Raw genomic sequence first — 16926 nt, forward strand, 5'->3', positions numbered from 1 at the left:
GAGTCCATCTTTATGAATTACCCTGTAATTGAAGGTTTTCATGACTTATTTTTCACGGTATTAACAACACCACAAACACTTTTAACAACAAAGATGTTTTATTAACGCTTATATTTCGCTGATTTTCAACTCAGCATCATCAGAGCACAACACACATGTAAATGCGACAGTGAGTGAGTGAAACAATATAATTGCAAAAGACAAAAGATCTAAAGTCCTATTTTTTGGCGTCCTCTAACGAGAGAGAGAAAAAAAAAACACAGCAGTTATCCAGGAGTTTTTCTTAGGATAACTGTCTCCCAAATTTTTGGCAAATTAATGCAACCATATTTGTTAAGGTTGGGAGAATTCTTCAAAGCCATTGCTGACTCAAAAAATAATCTTTCAGATCTATAACGAATCCTAAATAGCACATTCGTTTTCCTCCATTTAATCCTGTGTGAAGGAGTGTCCAAAGCGTGGTCTGCCAGTCCCGACTTGCCATAGTAATAGTAGCGAATGTATCTTTCATGTTCTTCCAGGCGGATGTTCACTGATCTTCCTTTTTGCCCATAATAGGCCAAATCACAGTCACACGGAACTTCATACACTCCTGGGTGTGCTAAAGGGTGAAGTTTATCCTTAGGGGAGCGGATCAGAGTTGCCAGCTTGACATGAGGTTTGAAAGTGGTGTGAAGGTCATGTTTCAACAATACTTTGGCTATCTTTTCCGATGTACCTCTGATATAGGGAATAGAAATTGTCATGTTGTATTCTTGTGTATTAGGGGAGGACAGAGTGTTTGTAAGTGTTTTTAAAATGCCGTACTGTTGGACTGGATGATGATGTGATTGTTTATGTAGGTATCTTCCTGTGTGTGTGTGTAGGCTTTCTGTAAATAGAAAAAGATAGTGATCCATCTGAAAGGCAGGTGATTAATGTGTCAAGAAATGGTAAACAGTTATTAACAGTTAATAGTAAATGGTAAACAGTTATTAACAGTTAATAACTGTTTACCATTTCTTGACACATTAGTCACCTGCCTTTCAGATGGATCACTATCTTTTTCTATTTACAGAAAGCCTACACACACACACACACAGGAAGATACCTACATAAACAATCACATCATCATCCAGTCCAACAGTACGGCATTTTAAAAACACACACACAGCCATTTGTTCTAACGATACAGCTCTGACCACTGAACTCCAATACCTGCGCCATATGTTCCTAGCCAACGGCTACAATCCCTACAAAATAGATAAAATACTACATAGGCCCATTACTCTGCCCTCTCCTAATACACAAGAATACAACATGACAATTTCTATTCCCTATATCAGAGGTACATCGGAAAAGATAGCCAAAGTATTGTTGAAACATGGCCTTCACACCACTTTCAAACCTCATGTCAAGCTGGCAACTCTGATCCGCTCCCCTAAGGATAAACTTCACCCTTTAGCACACCCAGGAGTGTATGAAGTTCCATGTGACTGTGATTTGGCCTATTATGGGCAAACAGGAAGATCAGTGAACATCCGCCTGGAAGAACATGAAAGATACATTTGCTACTATTACTATGGCAAGTCGGCTGGCAGACCATGCTTTGGACACTCCTTCACACAGGATTAGATGGAGGAAAACGAATGTGCTATTTAGGAGTCGTTATAGATCTGAAAGATTATTTTTTGAGTCAGCAATGGCTTTGAAGAATTCTCCCAACCTTAACAAATATGGTTGCATTAATTTGCCAAAAATTTGGGAGACAGTTATCCTAAGAAAAATCCTGGATAACTGCTGTTTTTTTTTTTTTTTTCCCTCTTGTTAGAGGGTGCCAAAAAATAGGACTTGAGATCTTTTGTCTTTTGCAATTATATCGTTTCACTCACTCACTGTTGCGTTTACATGTGTGTTGTGCTCTGATGATGCTGAGTTGAAAATCAGCGAAATATAAGCATTAATAAAACATCTTTGTTGTTAAAAGTGTTTGTGGTGTTGTTAATACCGTGAAAAATAAGTCATGAATAACCATCAACACCTAAGCTTATCTGTTAAATTGAAGGTTTTTTTTGAAGAATTGTTTACTCTATTTCGAGTAAAAAACTTTAATACGACTAGTGTGGCCTGAGAACAGACTTCATCAGTTGTAAGCAAAAAGGATTTAATTTAATATTCCCTTTTTGCTTACACCTGATGAAGTCTGTTCTCATACGAAACTAGTCTTGTGTATTAATAAAGTTCTTTTACTCAAAACCTCAGTTTTTAGTCATTAAATAAAATATATGTGTGTGTGTGTGTGTGTGTGTGTGTGTGTGTGTGTGTGTGTGTGTGTGTGTGTGTGTGTGTGTGTGTGTGTGTGTTAACATTCATTTATAATTTAACTATTAAATTATTTAAGGAAATTGCAACGTATACTGGAATATTAATTAAAAGAAACTTTAATGAATACTTCCAGTATACGTGTTAAAGATACCAAGCTATTTCAAACCTGGTTTTACTCCATATCCCAAGTAAGCAAACAGACAAATAAGTCAAGTTTGTGCCTGCACGTAATGCAAGTCTAGCTGACCCTGCACGTAGTGCAAGACCAAGGCAACTGATGGTAAAAGTAGAATAAGCTCTGATCACTAATCTTAATATTTACCCTTAATGCAAAGCACATCTCCTGGAGGAGATGTATGACGCTTAGTATTAAAGGCAAGGGGCCATTACCCAGACTGGTTTCGACCTTTATTGAGGTCTCATCAGTGGGAGCCAAGCTAGAAATACCAAGATTTTAGTAATACAGAGCTTATAAGTATTTTACCAGAACAAGTTACCATAAGGTGTTTTAACCTTATTAAATAAAAATCTCAGGAGGAGATATAAATGTAGAAAGCTAGACTTGCAACACTTGCAGGTGCAAACTTGACTTGTTTGTCTGTTTGCTTACTTGGGATATGGAGTAAAACCAGGTTTAAAACAGCTTGGTATCTTTAACATTTATTATACCCAAGGTAAAGTACTTTCTACATTTATATCTCCTCCTGAGATTTTTATTTAATAAGGTTAAAACACCTTATGGTAACTTGTTCTGGTAAAATACTTATAAGCTCTGTATTACTAAAATCTCGGTATTTCTAGCCTGACTCCCACTGATGAGACCTCAATAAAGGTCGAAACCGGTCTGGGTAGTGGCCCCTTGCCTTTAATAATAAGCTTCATACATCTCCTCCAGGAGATGTGCTTTGCATTAAGGGTAAATATTAAGATTAGTGATCAGAGCTTATTCTACTTTTACTATCAGTTGCCTTGGTCTTGCACTACGTGCAGGGTCAGCTAGACTTGCAACACTTGTGGGTGCAAACTTAACTTGTTTGTCTGTTTGCTTACTTGGGATATGGAGTAAAACCAGGTTTAAAATAGCTTGGTATCTTTAACATTTATTATACCCAAGGTAAAATACTTTCTACACTTCCAGTATACGTTGCAAATTTCTTAAATAATTCAATAGTCATGTGTTACCAACGTATAAGCCTTTCTACAAGATTTATAATTTAAGTAATATTCCCAAGAGTTGAAGCCCAACTATAGGTGTGCCCAACCTGATCTTTACATTGCCTGAGTTATAAAAAGTATACTAAATTTGGTATCTATAATAAATTTGGTTCTTCACTAACTATTTAGGAGTTCTTGATCAGGTATACATTAAAATACTGCATTATCTATTTTTATTAGATATCACAGTATTATTATAATACAAGAACCTTGATGGTATTTTAAGATCGCATAGAAATGTATATATAAATTCTTTAAAGTAAGTTGTCTGTAAAAAATATTACGTAAATAAGTGAATTTCATAGGACAAGGAACGAGCAAGCATTTTGAAAATGCATCTAGCAAATGGCATGGCAGAGGGGGGAAAAGTGGGAGGGGGAAGTAATGAACATATATAAACAAGTGAAAGAATGTAACTTAAAAAGACAATACTGTATGATGATTAAGCAATTAGGAGGAGAAGTCAGTGAGTGCATGACTAAACCATGCTTTCCTGATGTCAAGATTAAATATATTAATGATATTGTCAGACATCATTTTAACAGGATAGGTGAAAAGCAGGGAATCAAAGAGAAAGAGAGAGAGAGAAAAGTTTGTTTCTTGCAAAGGTATGATAGGAGGGAACTCCTGTGGTCATATTGCACCAGTAAATGATCATAGTAGTATCAAAGTTAAAAAATAGTAAAATATGAAATAGACAGATATAGATAAAAACATATCTTTAAAAAAGAAAGATATCCAAATAACAAGTATATAAAAATTCATAAAAAACAAGGTATTAAAAGGGTGTATACAAGAAACAACATGGAATAAATAAAAATAGTGTAAATGATCTATATACAGTAAAAGTTAACTGTTTTTAAAATTTCAAAATAAAAGAAATGTCTGTTGAGTCTGATAAATTCTACTTCAGCGTATTCGGCTTAGACAGATTATAAATACAGCTAAAATAACTGCGCTCATTCATGAAATGAGGACAATCAATTAAAATATGACGAATAGTTAGTTGGGCATTACAAACCTCACATACACACACACACACAGGCATGTTATCATCCCCTCAGAAGGAAGGCGTGTGAAATAACTATGACCTACGTGAAGCCGAGAAAGTACAATTTCCTCAGTCCGAACTCTGCACAGACTAGACTGCCATAATTTAATTTCAGGCTTAATTTGGTAGAGCTTACTAGCTAATGGGATAGAAGTTTGTGTCTGATAATCTGCCAGTAGTCAGTGTATGGCACAGGTAGATGATGGATATTTGAGAAATGAGCTGACCTAGCTATAATATCTGCAGCCTTGTTTCCCTTAATCCCAATATGGTTTGGAACCCAACAAAAGCATACATCTAAGCATAGCTTTTTCATTGAAAAAGGAGATGTTGGATTCGAGAGAGGACTGGATATTTTTACAGCTCTAGACTTCCTATTGCCTGAAGAGAACTTTGTGAGTTAATATATTATACATCTTTAGTAGTGATGCAATCTGATGTATTTTAGTGCGAAGTCTATCATACATATAGCTCAGCTGTAAAGATGGTACACCAGTGGGATTTGTACAGATATATTGGGGCAATTATAATTGCATTTTTGCCAGGTATCTGGAAATATGCTCACAGAAAATTCTGGTGTAAAGGTGCAATTGATAAATGGATGATGACAGATGTCTTACCATTTCATAATGGATAATGTCTGAACCAATAGCAGTTAGACTGCATTTAAGAAATCTTAAATTAAGCTTTTGTTTCTTCTTTAATGAACAGACTGTTGTATTCTTTGGTGACGGCTGAAGAAAACTGGATTTGCTGTTTTTCTGCTTCCCTTTTTTGAGAAAGGAACTGGAGGAATAAGATGTTACTGATGTTTTATCAAAATTCTCCCAGAGAGTGTGGGCAATCACTGTTGGACCAGCAATCTGCAACCATTGTGTTCAAAGACAGAGAGCCAGTGGGTGGTATACCTGCCCTTCATTTTCCATTTTGTCCCAGACCTCTTTAATGTTGTTTTTTTTTTATGAAGGATTATATTAGATCCAGGATTCTTTATGAATGAATGCTCGATGGGTCTTGCTTGAGCACATTTGAAAGAAATTAGGTTTGTTTTTGTGGATACCTTTGAAAAATATACCCCCATGCTTTCTTCTGAGCTTCTTTGGCTGCTGTGCAATCATCATTCCACCATGGTTTAGAGAAACATGGAGGCCAACTAGATGTTTTAGGAATTGCAGTTGTGGCAGCTTGTGTAATACACTGTCACAAGATTTACTGCACCACCAAAGGAAGAGGAGCTGACCATTGCAGAGTCAAATTCTGCTAATGAGGAGAATTTGAGTCAGTTCACTTGCTTAATTTTCCACTGTGATAGCCATGGAGTACATGGCTGCACATGCAGGAAGGTGGATATCATGGGAAACTGATCACTTGCAAATAAGTTCTTGTCACTTTCCCACTTAAAGAGTGAGAAAAGGGAGGGTGAGCAGATAGTCATGTCTGTGGTAGTGAATGTTTGGGTAAGTATAGAAGAAGACATTGCTTCTTGTGTTTAGGAGGGTGAGATTGTTGTTGAGCATATGCTCCATAACTCTTTCTCTGATGTTTGTTTGAGCACTACCCCACAGTGTTGTGTCCACTTATATCTCCTATTAAAAGTGTGAAAGGTGGGAACCTTCCGTAAGGTCATCTTGAGAACTATCGGCAGCAGGAAGAATATAGGTGAAGCATACTGTTAATAGAGTTCTGTATTGAATGAGACTTAGTAGAAGGAGTATAGTTGGCCACAAGGATGATGACTCCATGAACAAGTCTATCCCCCATTTTGTTCTAATACAATGAGGGTAATATTTTGTAATGTCACATTGTCACTTTGCTTTGGTATGTTTATGTTTCCTGCAGACAGAAACATAACAATTTAGACTTCTGCAAGAAATTATTGATGTTATTGAGGTTTTGAAGGAATCCACGACAATACCATTGGCGGTATCATCTGGTTTCTTGAGCTGAGCAGTTCTGTTTTGATTAGCCTTATATTTTTTTTGCTTTTTATAGAATTCAGATTGCCAGTATCCATCATCTCTTCTTCAAGAAAAATATGCAAGACATTGTGAAACTGTACTCTTTTTAGGGCACTAGGTTATCTTCTTCAGGAGGAATGAAGGTATCCATGCCATCAGTTGATGGTCTATCTATTTAAAAGGTCTCAAGGAATATCTCTGACCCTCTGCAGTACACATTCCATTATTTTTTAGTAGTAGATTTTCGTGTAGTGGGACTATCTTTGGCATATCCTCAGGAGAGAGAGTGCATATTAATTATTCTCCTTGATTTGCTCTAAGGAGATGGCAGGATTGACATATGGACTTGGATCCCTGTTGACACTTTCTTTACAGCTGCCACTTTTGTGGTATACTGCCTTTTTGTCTCCTGATAAGTGATGCAACATCTGGTAAATATTTTTATTTTTTGGTTCTCCTTCTCATCCCTCCATGTTTAGCATGCTCAGGAAGAAGTTGGATGGTCTCCCTCAATTAAAATATTTTGACGTTTTTCTTGTAGATAAACTTATACGCTGGTTACACAACTTTAAATTTTTCAGGAAATGACAACATATACTAAAATACTAAGTAAAAAAAAACTTTAATCAATACCTTCCTATATTTCGACAATGTTACATTGTCATCTTCTGGGAACAAGACTGTGATGTGTACGCAGGCACTAACAAATTTGGGGCAGTCTCATGCACCCAAATTTGTTGAGGTTTGGGAAGTTTTTTTTTTTAGAGCTGAGGCGGATTCCAGGAATAATCTTTCATACTTATATTTGTGGTGGTGTAATAAAGTGGCTTTCTTCCAGCGTATTCTGTGGTGGATATCTAGAGCACGGTCAGTAAGTCCTGAGTGGATGTATTAGTGAAACTGGATATATTCTTTGTGTTCAGATATCCTGATATTAGCTGTCCTGCCTGTTTGGCCATAGTAGGACAGTTTACAACTGCAAGGGACCTGGTATACTTCAGGTAGGTCTAGGGGAAGTGGCTGGTCTTTGGTGGAGCAGATAAGGGATGCCAATTTCTTATATGGTTTGTAACAGGTAGTTAAGTCATATTTTTTTAGGATTTTTGTTAGCTTTTCAGACGTGCCCCAGATACAAGGAATGGTGGTGTTAACTCTGTTATGAAGGGGGGGGGATGGTTGTGGTTAAGTGGTTTTAATATTTTCTGGATTTTTTTTGGGGTTGTAGTCATTGGCTAAGAAAGTGTTAAGGATATGGTTAAATTCAATAGCTAGGGCATTGTTATCTGAACAGATTAATTTAGCCCTGTTATACAGGGATTTTATAATCCCATACTGTTGTGGTTGGGGGGGGGGGGTGATTGCTGGTGAATATATCTACCTGTATGGGTTGGTTTCCTGTAAACAGAGAAAGCCAGGGATCCATCAGGCTGGCATGTAATCAGAGTGTCTAGGAAAGGGAGACTGTTGTTGTTTTCCTTTTCCAAGGTGAATTGGATTCTGGGGTTGGAAGTTTGTGCTGATTGCTTGGGATATTGATTGTTTAAGTGTGTTAAGAAGTTATGGAGTGTATCTAAGCCATGTGGCAAAATAGCAAACACATCGTCCACATAGCATAGCCAAACAGTGGGTTTTTGTGGGGCTGGAATTTAAGGCTTTTTCTTCAAAGGTCTCCATAAAGAAGTTGCCCAGGGGTGGAGAGCGGAGAACCCATGGATGTCCCCTCTATCTGTTTGTAGAATTTTCCTTGCCAAACGAAATAGCCTGAGTTCATGGTGAACTGAAATAGGGCCAAGATATCTGGAGGAAACTTGGCTTGGATGAGATCTAAGGTATCTTTGAATGGGACATTTGTAAATAAGGAGAAGACATCAAAACTGACAATTATGTCAGTGTGTTGGAGTGAGAGGTTTTCTATACTGGCTTTTAAATTGGGCTGAGTTTTTTTGAGCACTTTGGCTAAATGTTTGGCTAATTTGTATGTGGGGGAATCAATACCATCCATAATGGAACATAATGGCATATTCTGCTTATGGATTTTGGTAGTCTATATATTTGGGGGGATGGGTCAGAGTTGAAAGGTTCTGGTCTGCTAGTCACTTCCACAGGCCAAGAAGTAACCTTCTTAAGGAGCCTTTGGAGTGTTCTGATTTGGGAGCTGGTGGGATCATATTCAATAGGGAGGTAGGTGGACCAATCCAACAGTAAAGAGGTAAACCTACCTGCATAGTCTGTTTGGTTGAGAACCACAGTGGCATTTCCCTTATCTGTTTTGGTGATTATTATTTTGCTGTTGTTCTTCATTTCTTGTAGAGCTTTTAATTCTTCTTTAGATAGGTTAGTTTTTGGTGGTTTAGCTTTGGTAAGAAAACTGGCTACATCCAGTCGGATATTGTTGGCAATATGGTTGGAAAGGTTGCAGATACCACTGTTAGATCTTGAATGGGGGACTCTTTCAACAACAGAGTCACTCATACAAGATTTAACAGGAAGCACAACACTGAATAAGAACATACTTGTACTCCTAGCAATCAAGCTCATTTTATCAGAAAGCATGTCATGTTTAACATAGAAAAGGTAAAATAGAAAATGAGATAATATGTCTGATATTTGAATCTGTAATCTGAAATGATGCTATTGAAATAATATGTTCGGATTATGTATAATATTTTAAACATTAGTATTAAAACTATGTCCTATGCAAGAGAGTAAATGTACTGCCAACAAAAGTCCAAAGGTTGTGGGCTAACCACCATCGGTGACATAACGCCTGAAGCTAGAGTATTCGTAGAAGGCGATCGGGGCAAGCGTTCCCCGAAAGGAGCAGACATCCTAAGGCGGCGGAGTGACATCACCTTGTCGGGACGAATAGGGAGGCTCCGGTGAATAAGATTCCAACATGGAAAGAGGGCACTAAAAAGGGAGATAAATGCGGTTACGCAGGTCTGGTAATCCCCCCTGTTTTTTCCTGTTCCTGTTTCCCTCATGCTGACCAGCGATGCGGACGGCAATGACCAGTATCAACTCTCCCGTGGCTGACTAACGCAAGTCTGGCAAGGCTATGCACAAGACGGCAGATCCCAAACGAGGGCCATCGGTGAAACTATGCCAATGAAAGACAGCAAAGGATCCCCTTTGAAGAAGGTCAAGCTAAGCGATAACAACCTATGTGATAAGCGAATGTCCAGCAAGAAAGAGTGGCCATTTCGAAACGAGTACGTGACCTCCACGTGGTAGCAGTTTGCAGCAGCGGTGATATCCCTCGACAAAAGATGGACGAAAGGGTCTCAACATCAACACTGCAGAGTGGTAAAATACTGCGACTTTTCTTGCTTTATAATAAGATTTTGTGAAAGGAAAGAAATAAGAACCTGGCTGAAAGAAGGAGAACCTTAATGATAATACATGTTCAGGGACCCTCTAACCTTATTAGACCAGTAGTCTGAGAACCCAAGTATTGTATGGTTCCAAAATTATTGTAAAGGGATTGTTAGTTAATAATTCATAAGTTCAGAACTAGAATAGTGTCTTGTATCATATGCATACCAAATTGTATGTGAATAATATGCTAATTATTAGTAGATGAATTGTGTATAATAGTGAATTATATGCCTAAAGTGTGAATGTTGTACGTGTGATTTAGATCATTCCTTTTAGTATTGCTTTACCAGAGGTAGAATGCTAACCTCTTATTGTATCTAATTTATTGTAATCATTTTAGTCATATAATAAATATGTTTTCTTATGAAAGCCTGTGTGTGATCTAAGCATGAGACTGACTTCACTAATCATTAAATTTTGGACCTATATGTAAGGGGAACATACAAACAGTTTTAGAGTTAATAGACCATGACTGCAAAGTTAAGATATCTATAGCTTCCTAATTTACTTTACAAATTTTGGTAACACTTAAATTCTGAGAAACTTCCCAAGGACAAGAAATTTCTGTCCTTATGCTCTGGCTGGCACAGCAAATCAAACAAATTTTGTCAGAGTCTGAAAAGGGGAACGGCTCCCAGAGAACTAGTTTATAGATAATCTTAGAAGACACTAGAGTTATAATAATAGATAAATTAACAGAAAGTAACGAACTAACACCATGTTCTACCTGTATCATTATTTCTTCAGAAGTTTTTTTTTTCTTTTTTGGAGCTAAGGCGAAGTTGTGGCCATGTGCAAGTGTGCTGAGTGCTTCAGGCTTATGGAAGACAGGTTTACTACTGTGTTGAGCGGGTTAAGGTTCGGAGGCAGAGTTCTTTTTTAGACTTTCAAATTTTTTAGTGTGTCGACATCGTATTTTTATTAAATTCATTCTCTGCTGAAGCGCTCGAGACGTCAGAGAGAACTGTCCAAAGGTCGTCATTCAGTGTAGCAGCAAAGCTCTAACACACAAATAGTTTCATTGGTGTCAGCCAAGAGAACACAGGTAGCAGCAATGTGTTCAAGTAGAAGAGCGAAGCTAGTGCGGCTATAAATGCGGAGAGCCTTCGGTGACGTGAAACGGTGTTTTAATTTTACACAGTTCAGGATCACATTATTATTCTGGCAGCATTTTAAGCAGGTCAAACAATGAAGTACATAGTTCATCTTTCGAACAATATTTTAGTGTCTAATACAAGCCAACATTAAAAGAATTGTGGAAGAGTTATAACATCAGATATCATAGGTAAGGATGGGAAAATATGAGCTAAAAATTGTTGTCAGTCATCATGGAAAAATTTTTGACCCAAAATTATGCCTGATTTTGAAGGGTTTGAACCAAATGAACAATAAACTTAAGTGTCCCAGATGGGAAAAAATCTTGGCTGTGATAGTGGAGGATGTGAGGTAATCTGGTCAGTTTCATTCTCAAGCCTCAACACGACAAAAAAAAAAAAATCACATTAGAACCTGTAGACATACACAGACTGCAAAATAACAATGTAAAATATGAAGAAAATTGATGAGGCACAGAAACCAAGAATGGTCCATGTGAAAGCATTCAATGCATGTTTAGGAATTTATTCTTTTGTTAGCCACATGCATTTATTCTGAATGAGATGTCAAAATAGAAATAAGAAAATTTATGCTTTAATATGTTTGTGGCAGGCAGTGTTTACACATGCATAAACCACTGGTGAGAACTAGCTTTAACATATGTATGCTGCTTCTACTTCGAGCAGTTGCATTTTCACAAATGCTTATATGGCATTTCAGTTGTAACTTTTTCAGTAGAATTTTATTTGTAAAATTAGTATTTGTGAAATGATTGGATGATATTGAATATCTCAAATGTAATTCAAACTGATTTCAAGCTATATATATATTATATTCTCATACTGATTTTTTTTTTTTAATTGGTATGGGATTTTACTTTATCAAAAGCTTTCTCGTAATCTATAAAGGCCACATGAGCCGATAAATTAAATTTTCATCTTTTTTCAATAATTTATTTTAACACATAAATATTGTCTATACATGATCTTCCATGTCTGAAACCATTTTGTTCTTCTGAGAGGAGATTGTTTTGCAATATTTCGAAGTCTTTTATTCAGGATTTCACTGTAAATTTTGTAAACTGTATTTAATAAGTTATTCCTCTGTAATTTCCACAATCATCTCTGTCTCCTTTCTTAAATATAGATATAACCTTAACTTTTAACCAATCTGATGTATCTCACATTTCCTTCCACACTTTATTAATTTTAAGAATCTGTGATGTAAATATTATTTCCAAAGTTAAAAAGCCATCAAAGGCTTGAAATGTTTGAAGTAGAAAAAGCCATCAAAGGCTTGAAATGTTTGAAGTAGAAAAAGCCATCAAAAGCCATCAAAGGCTTGAAATGTGGAAAGGCAGCAGGAGTAGATGATATTCGACCAGAAATGCTGAAGTATGGTGGTATAAGAGTCTTACAGTGGCTGCACTGCATAGTTCAGAAAGCCTGGACAGAGGGACGAATTCCCGATGATTGGAGTAGAGCTCTCATAGTACCCATATATAAAAAGGGAAATAAAACTGAATGTGAGAATTACAGAGGTATTTCCCTACTGAGTGTTCCTGGCAAGATCTATGCAAGTATACTTGAGAAACGGTTGAGAAGAATTGTGGAAGAAAAGCTTGGTGAAGAACAAGCTGGATTCAGGCCAAATAGAGGCTGTCAGGATCAGATCTTCACTTTACGACAAATAGTCGAGAAAGCATGGGAATATAACAAAGATCTGTATTTAAGTTTTGTCGATTTGGAAAAGGCATATGACAAGGTGCCAAGAGAGAAGCTATTCAATACGCTGCAGTTATATGGTGTCAATGGGGCATTATATCAAGCAATACTTAGTCTTTATTTGAGTTGTGAGTCAGCAGTTAGAATTGAAGGAAGTACAGGAAGATGGTTTAATGTTAAATCTGGTGTGAGACAAGGATGTACATTATCCCCTCTGTTATTCATTATCTATATGGATCACATTATGAAGGAATGTGGTATTAAACCTGATATCAAAATTGGAGATGTTAATGTCAGCTCTTTGCTTTATGCGGATGATGTTATACTTCTAAATAAATCCGCTACAAGTCTGCAAGATTCTCTGACTAAATTGAATAGCTGTTGTAATAGATATGGTATGAAGGTCAGCAATAAAAAGACAAAGACAATGAAAATAGGCAGAATCATTGAAAATGTCAACTGTGTTGTGAATGGAAAACCTGTGGAACAAGTAAAACATTTCAGCTACTTAGGCACAATTTTTACTGAAGATGGTAAACTAAATATAGAAATAGACAACAGAATCAGCAAAGCTGGTATCGTGGGAAGTCAATTGAATAAATTCATATGGAATAAGAAAGAAATTAGTCGGAACACTAAATTAGCTGTATACAAGACTGTGTTCAAACCAATTTTAACCTATGGATCTGAGAGCTGGGTCAGAAGTAAAACACTTGACCAAAGACTAGAGACCGCAGATATGAGAGTCCTGAGAAAGATTAGAGGCGTGAACAGATGGCATCAATGGCAATATCATATTAAAAATGAGGATATTAGGAAAGAACTTCACATTGTGAGCATCCAGGAATGCGTTAGCAGAGCTAATCTCAGATGGTATGGTCACTTAAATAGAATGGGAGAGGAAAGATTAGCAAAACAAGTGTTCTCTGCCAGGTTGGCAGGAAAACGACCCAGAGGAAGACCAAGATATAGGTGGATTGATACGGTACAAAGTGCCTTAGACGATAGAAATATAAGATCTGATAATGTTGGAGTCTTGACAAGTAACAGACTGATTTGGAGGAAAATTGTAGATAGGAAGTTAGTGATGATGTAATTTTTTCATGTAGTACTGTCATATCCTGTACACCCCTTGAGGGTACAAGGCAGGAATTTGATGATGATGATGATGAAGTTCTGTATTTATGCCATCTATATATCATCTATATAAATAAGCAATAAAGGTTTTATTGCTTCTTTTAGTTCTTCCAATTTTACTGGTTCGATATCAGTACTGATTTCTTCATTATTATTTTCTGTTATTAAATTTGGGTCTTACCATAAATTCTTATAATGCTCTATCTCCATTGTTTCTCTTGTATTATGTTGATTTTTGCTTATCTCTTTCTCTGTTATTTAATTTCCTTAATATTTTTAATGTTTTTCTTTTTAATAGTTTATTTTTCTTGCCAAGTACTTCAGAGGGCTGCTTTATAGATGATCTTTATTCAAATTTTCCATTCTTCTTCTCTATCTTCACTGATTTGTGGTTCTTTTAAGTAATCTGTAATCATGATTAATATAGCATTCTAATGCCTTCTTCCTGTAATAGATATACTTTGTATACTTGTATTATTTCTTGTTTTTTCTTATTTATTTCCTTTCTCCATTTTGCTAGTATTTCTATTTTACAGACTGAGTAATGATCTGAAATAATTTCACTTCCTCTGTAAACATGTACACCTCTCACTTATGGAGCTAGTTTCTGATTACTTGAATACTTCGATGTATTATAAGTAGTAGTTGATTTACAACAAAATACCAGCATATGCAATATATTATTGATAAGACAGAAGAAGTGCTGACAAAAAAAAAAAGTAATGAATGTAGGATTCATGAGAGTGTAGATAATTCCGATAATGATTGCATATTATTTATCCTGTAGGTAAAATGTATAGTGATCCTTATTAAATAAAAGAAACTTCTTAGAAGACGAAGCAAAATATAAATAAAACAGAGAAATAAATACGCATAATAAGCACAACAAATTTCACAAGATGATCTGCTGCTCCATCAATCCACATGTATTCTTGTCATGCCTAAATGAATCACTTGATCAACATTATTAGTTCATTGGATTATCCACTCCCTATAGTTATTTACTGAACTGCTAAATGTATACAGCAGCTGTTTATTATTGGTTAATTATTTATACTTTGCAAACAAATCCCACTGCTAATAGAAAGGGGGATGGTAAATCCCTTTATGTTTTTAAAGTTGGGTACGAGACTCAGATCGAAATCTGTAGAGTTTCATGCCGAAAAAACTATCGGCGAGCCCAAATGTAAATGATCACTTGGGTAGTACAACACCAGGGCAACTCCATGCAAAGGTGGAGCAAGCTCAGTCACTAACTTAAATATTCTCACATAATGTAAAACCCAGCTCCTAAGAGATGTATATATATTGTTTTACATTATATATACATCTCTTATTTTACATGAACTCGCATACCTCTACTATCGAATTGCCGAAGTGGTGTACTCCTATATTTATTGTTAATTACTAATTTAATAAGCCGAAAGGCTATTTTACCGGCAAATATGTTAATAGAAAGGGGGATGGTAAATCCCTTTATGTTTTTATAGCCAGGTACGAAACTCGGATCGAAATCCATAGTTTCATGCTGAAAAAACTATCGGCGAGCCCAAGTGTAAATGATCACTTGAGTAGTACAACACCAGGGCAACTCCATGCAAAGGTGGAGCAAGCTCTGTCACTAACTTTAATATTCTCTCATAATATAAAACCCAGCTCCTAAGAGATGTATATATATTGTTTTACATTATGAGAAGTGGTCACTACCCAGACCGGTTTCAACCTTTTTTGAGGTCTCATCAGTGAGTAGGTAGACCTGGAATATGTAAAACAATATATATACATCTCTTAGGAGCTGGGTTTTACATTATGAGAGAAAATTAAAGTTAGTGCCGGATCTTGCTCCACCTTTGCATGGAGTTTCCCTGGTGTTGTACTATTAACATATTCGCCGGTAAAATATCCTTTCGGCTTATTAAATTAGTAATTAACAATAAATATAGGAGTGAACAAGTTTGTGTTCACTTAAAACCTTGATATTCCAGGTCTACCTACTCACTGATGAGACCTCAAAAAAGGTTGAAACCGATCTGGGTAGTGACCTCTTCTCATAATGTAAAACAATATATATACATCTCTTAGGAGCTGGGTTTTACATTATGAGAGAATATTAAAGTTAGTGATGGAGCTTGCTCCACCACTAACTTTGCATGGAGTTGCCCTGGTGATGTACTACCCAAGTGATCATTTACACTTGGGCTCGCCGATAGTTTTTTCGGCATGAAACTATAGATTTCAATCTGAGTTTCGTACCCGGCTATAAAAACATAAAGGGATTTACCATCCCCCTTTCTATTAACATATTCGCCAGTAAAATAGCCTTTCAGCTTATTAAATCCCACTGCTCTTTCATAACTTTTTTTTTTTAAAAAAATTATGCTACCATAAATTCACTTAAGCTATGTCTGGAATTTATAGGATCTTATGTTATTCGCTTCACCCAACAAATTACAGGACACACGTAATATCACAAATGTTAATTATTAATAAGCAACCACTCCCACCCCTGCATCAGACTCTCATAAATCCACCTAGTATTTGCCTAAAATCTAGAAACCCTCTCTGGTCCATGGACGAACTCTCTTCAGTTGCCTTACCATCAACACTTGACATGTGGACAGAGAACACTGGTCCAACAATCTTCCAACAAATGGCTACCTGGTTGAAGATCCTTATGCCTGGTTTTGCTTTTCCTAGGAAGATTTGGTCATATATCAACAGGATCAGAACTAACCATGGCAGATGTGGCTACCTACTACATAAATGGAGACTGTCAGACCACCCTAATTGTGACTGTTCCCTGGTGGTCTAGGTGATCACTCATATTGTGAATGACTGCCCAAGGTGCTAAAATCATGGTGGTGGTGGACTCCAGGACATCCACGAGGTGACAGATTGGCTTTCTGGACTGGATATTGAAACCTGTAGCTGCTTTGTATTCCTTTTGCCATAAGAATAAATAAATTATTAATAATTTGTTTGCAGTAATGAAAGTATTTCTTATTTTGATTTCTACTCACACTTGTTTTCCTTTACACTTCCCATTCTCAGATGGTTCATTAAT

The 16926-nt window shown here is 36.5% G+C and overlaps 1 protein-coding gene across 1 annotated transcript in view; it reads right to left on the reverse strand.

Annotated features, from left to right (window-relative positions):
* zip (myosin heavy chain 10) overlaps window positions 1-16926 on the reverse strand; it is a 517797-nt gene that overhangs the window by 60621 nt on the left and 440250 nt on the right. The window lies entirely within an intron of this gene.

The sequence above is a fragment of the Typopeltis vanoorti genome, chromosome 21 (assembly GCF_054136105.1).
Source record: "Typopeltis vanoorti isolate ZY-2024b chromosome 21, IOZ_Tvanoo_1.0, whole genome shotgun sequence".
Lineage (NCBI taxonomy): Eukaryota > Metazoa > Arthropoda > Arachnida > Uropygi > Thelyphonidae > Typopeltis > Typopeltis vanoorti.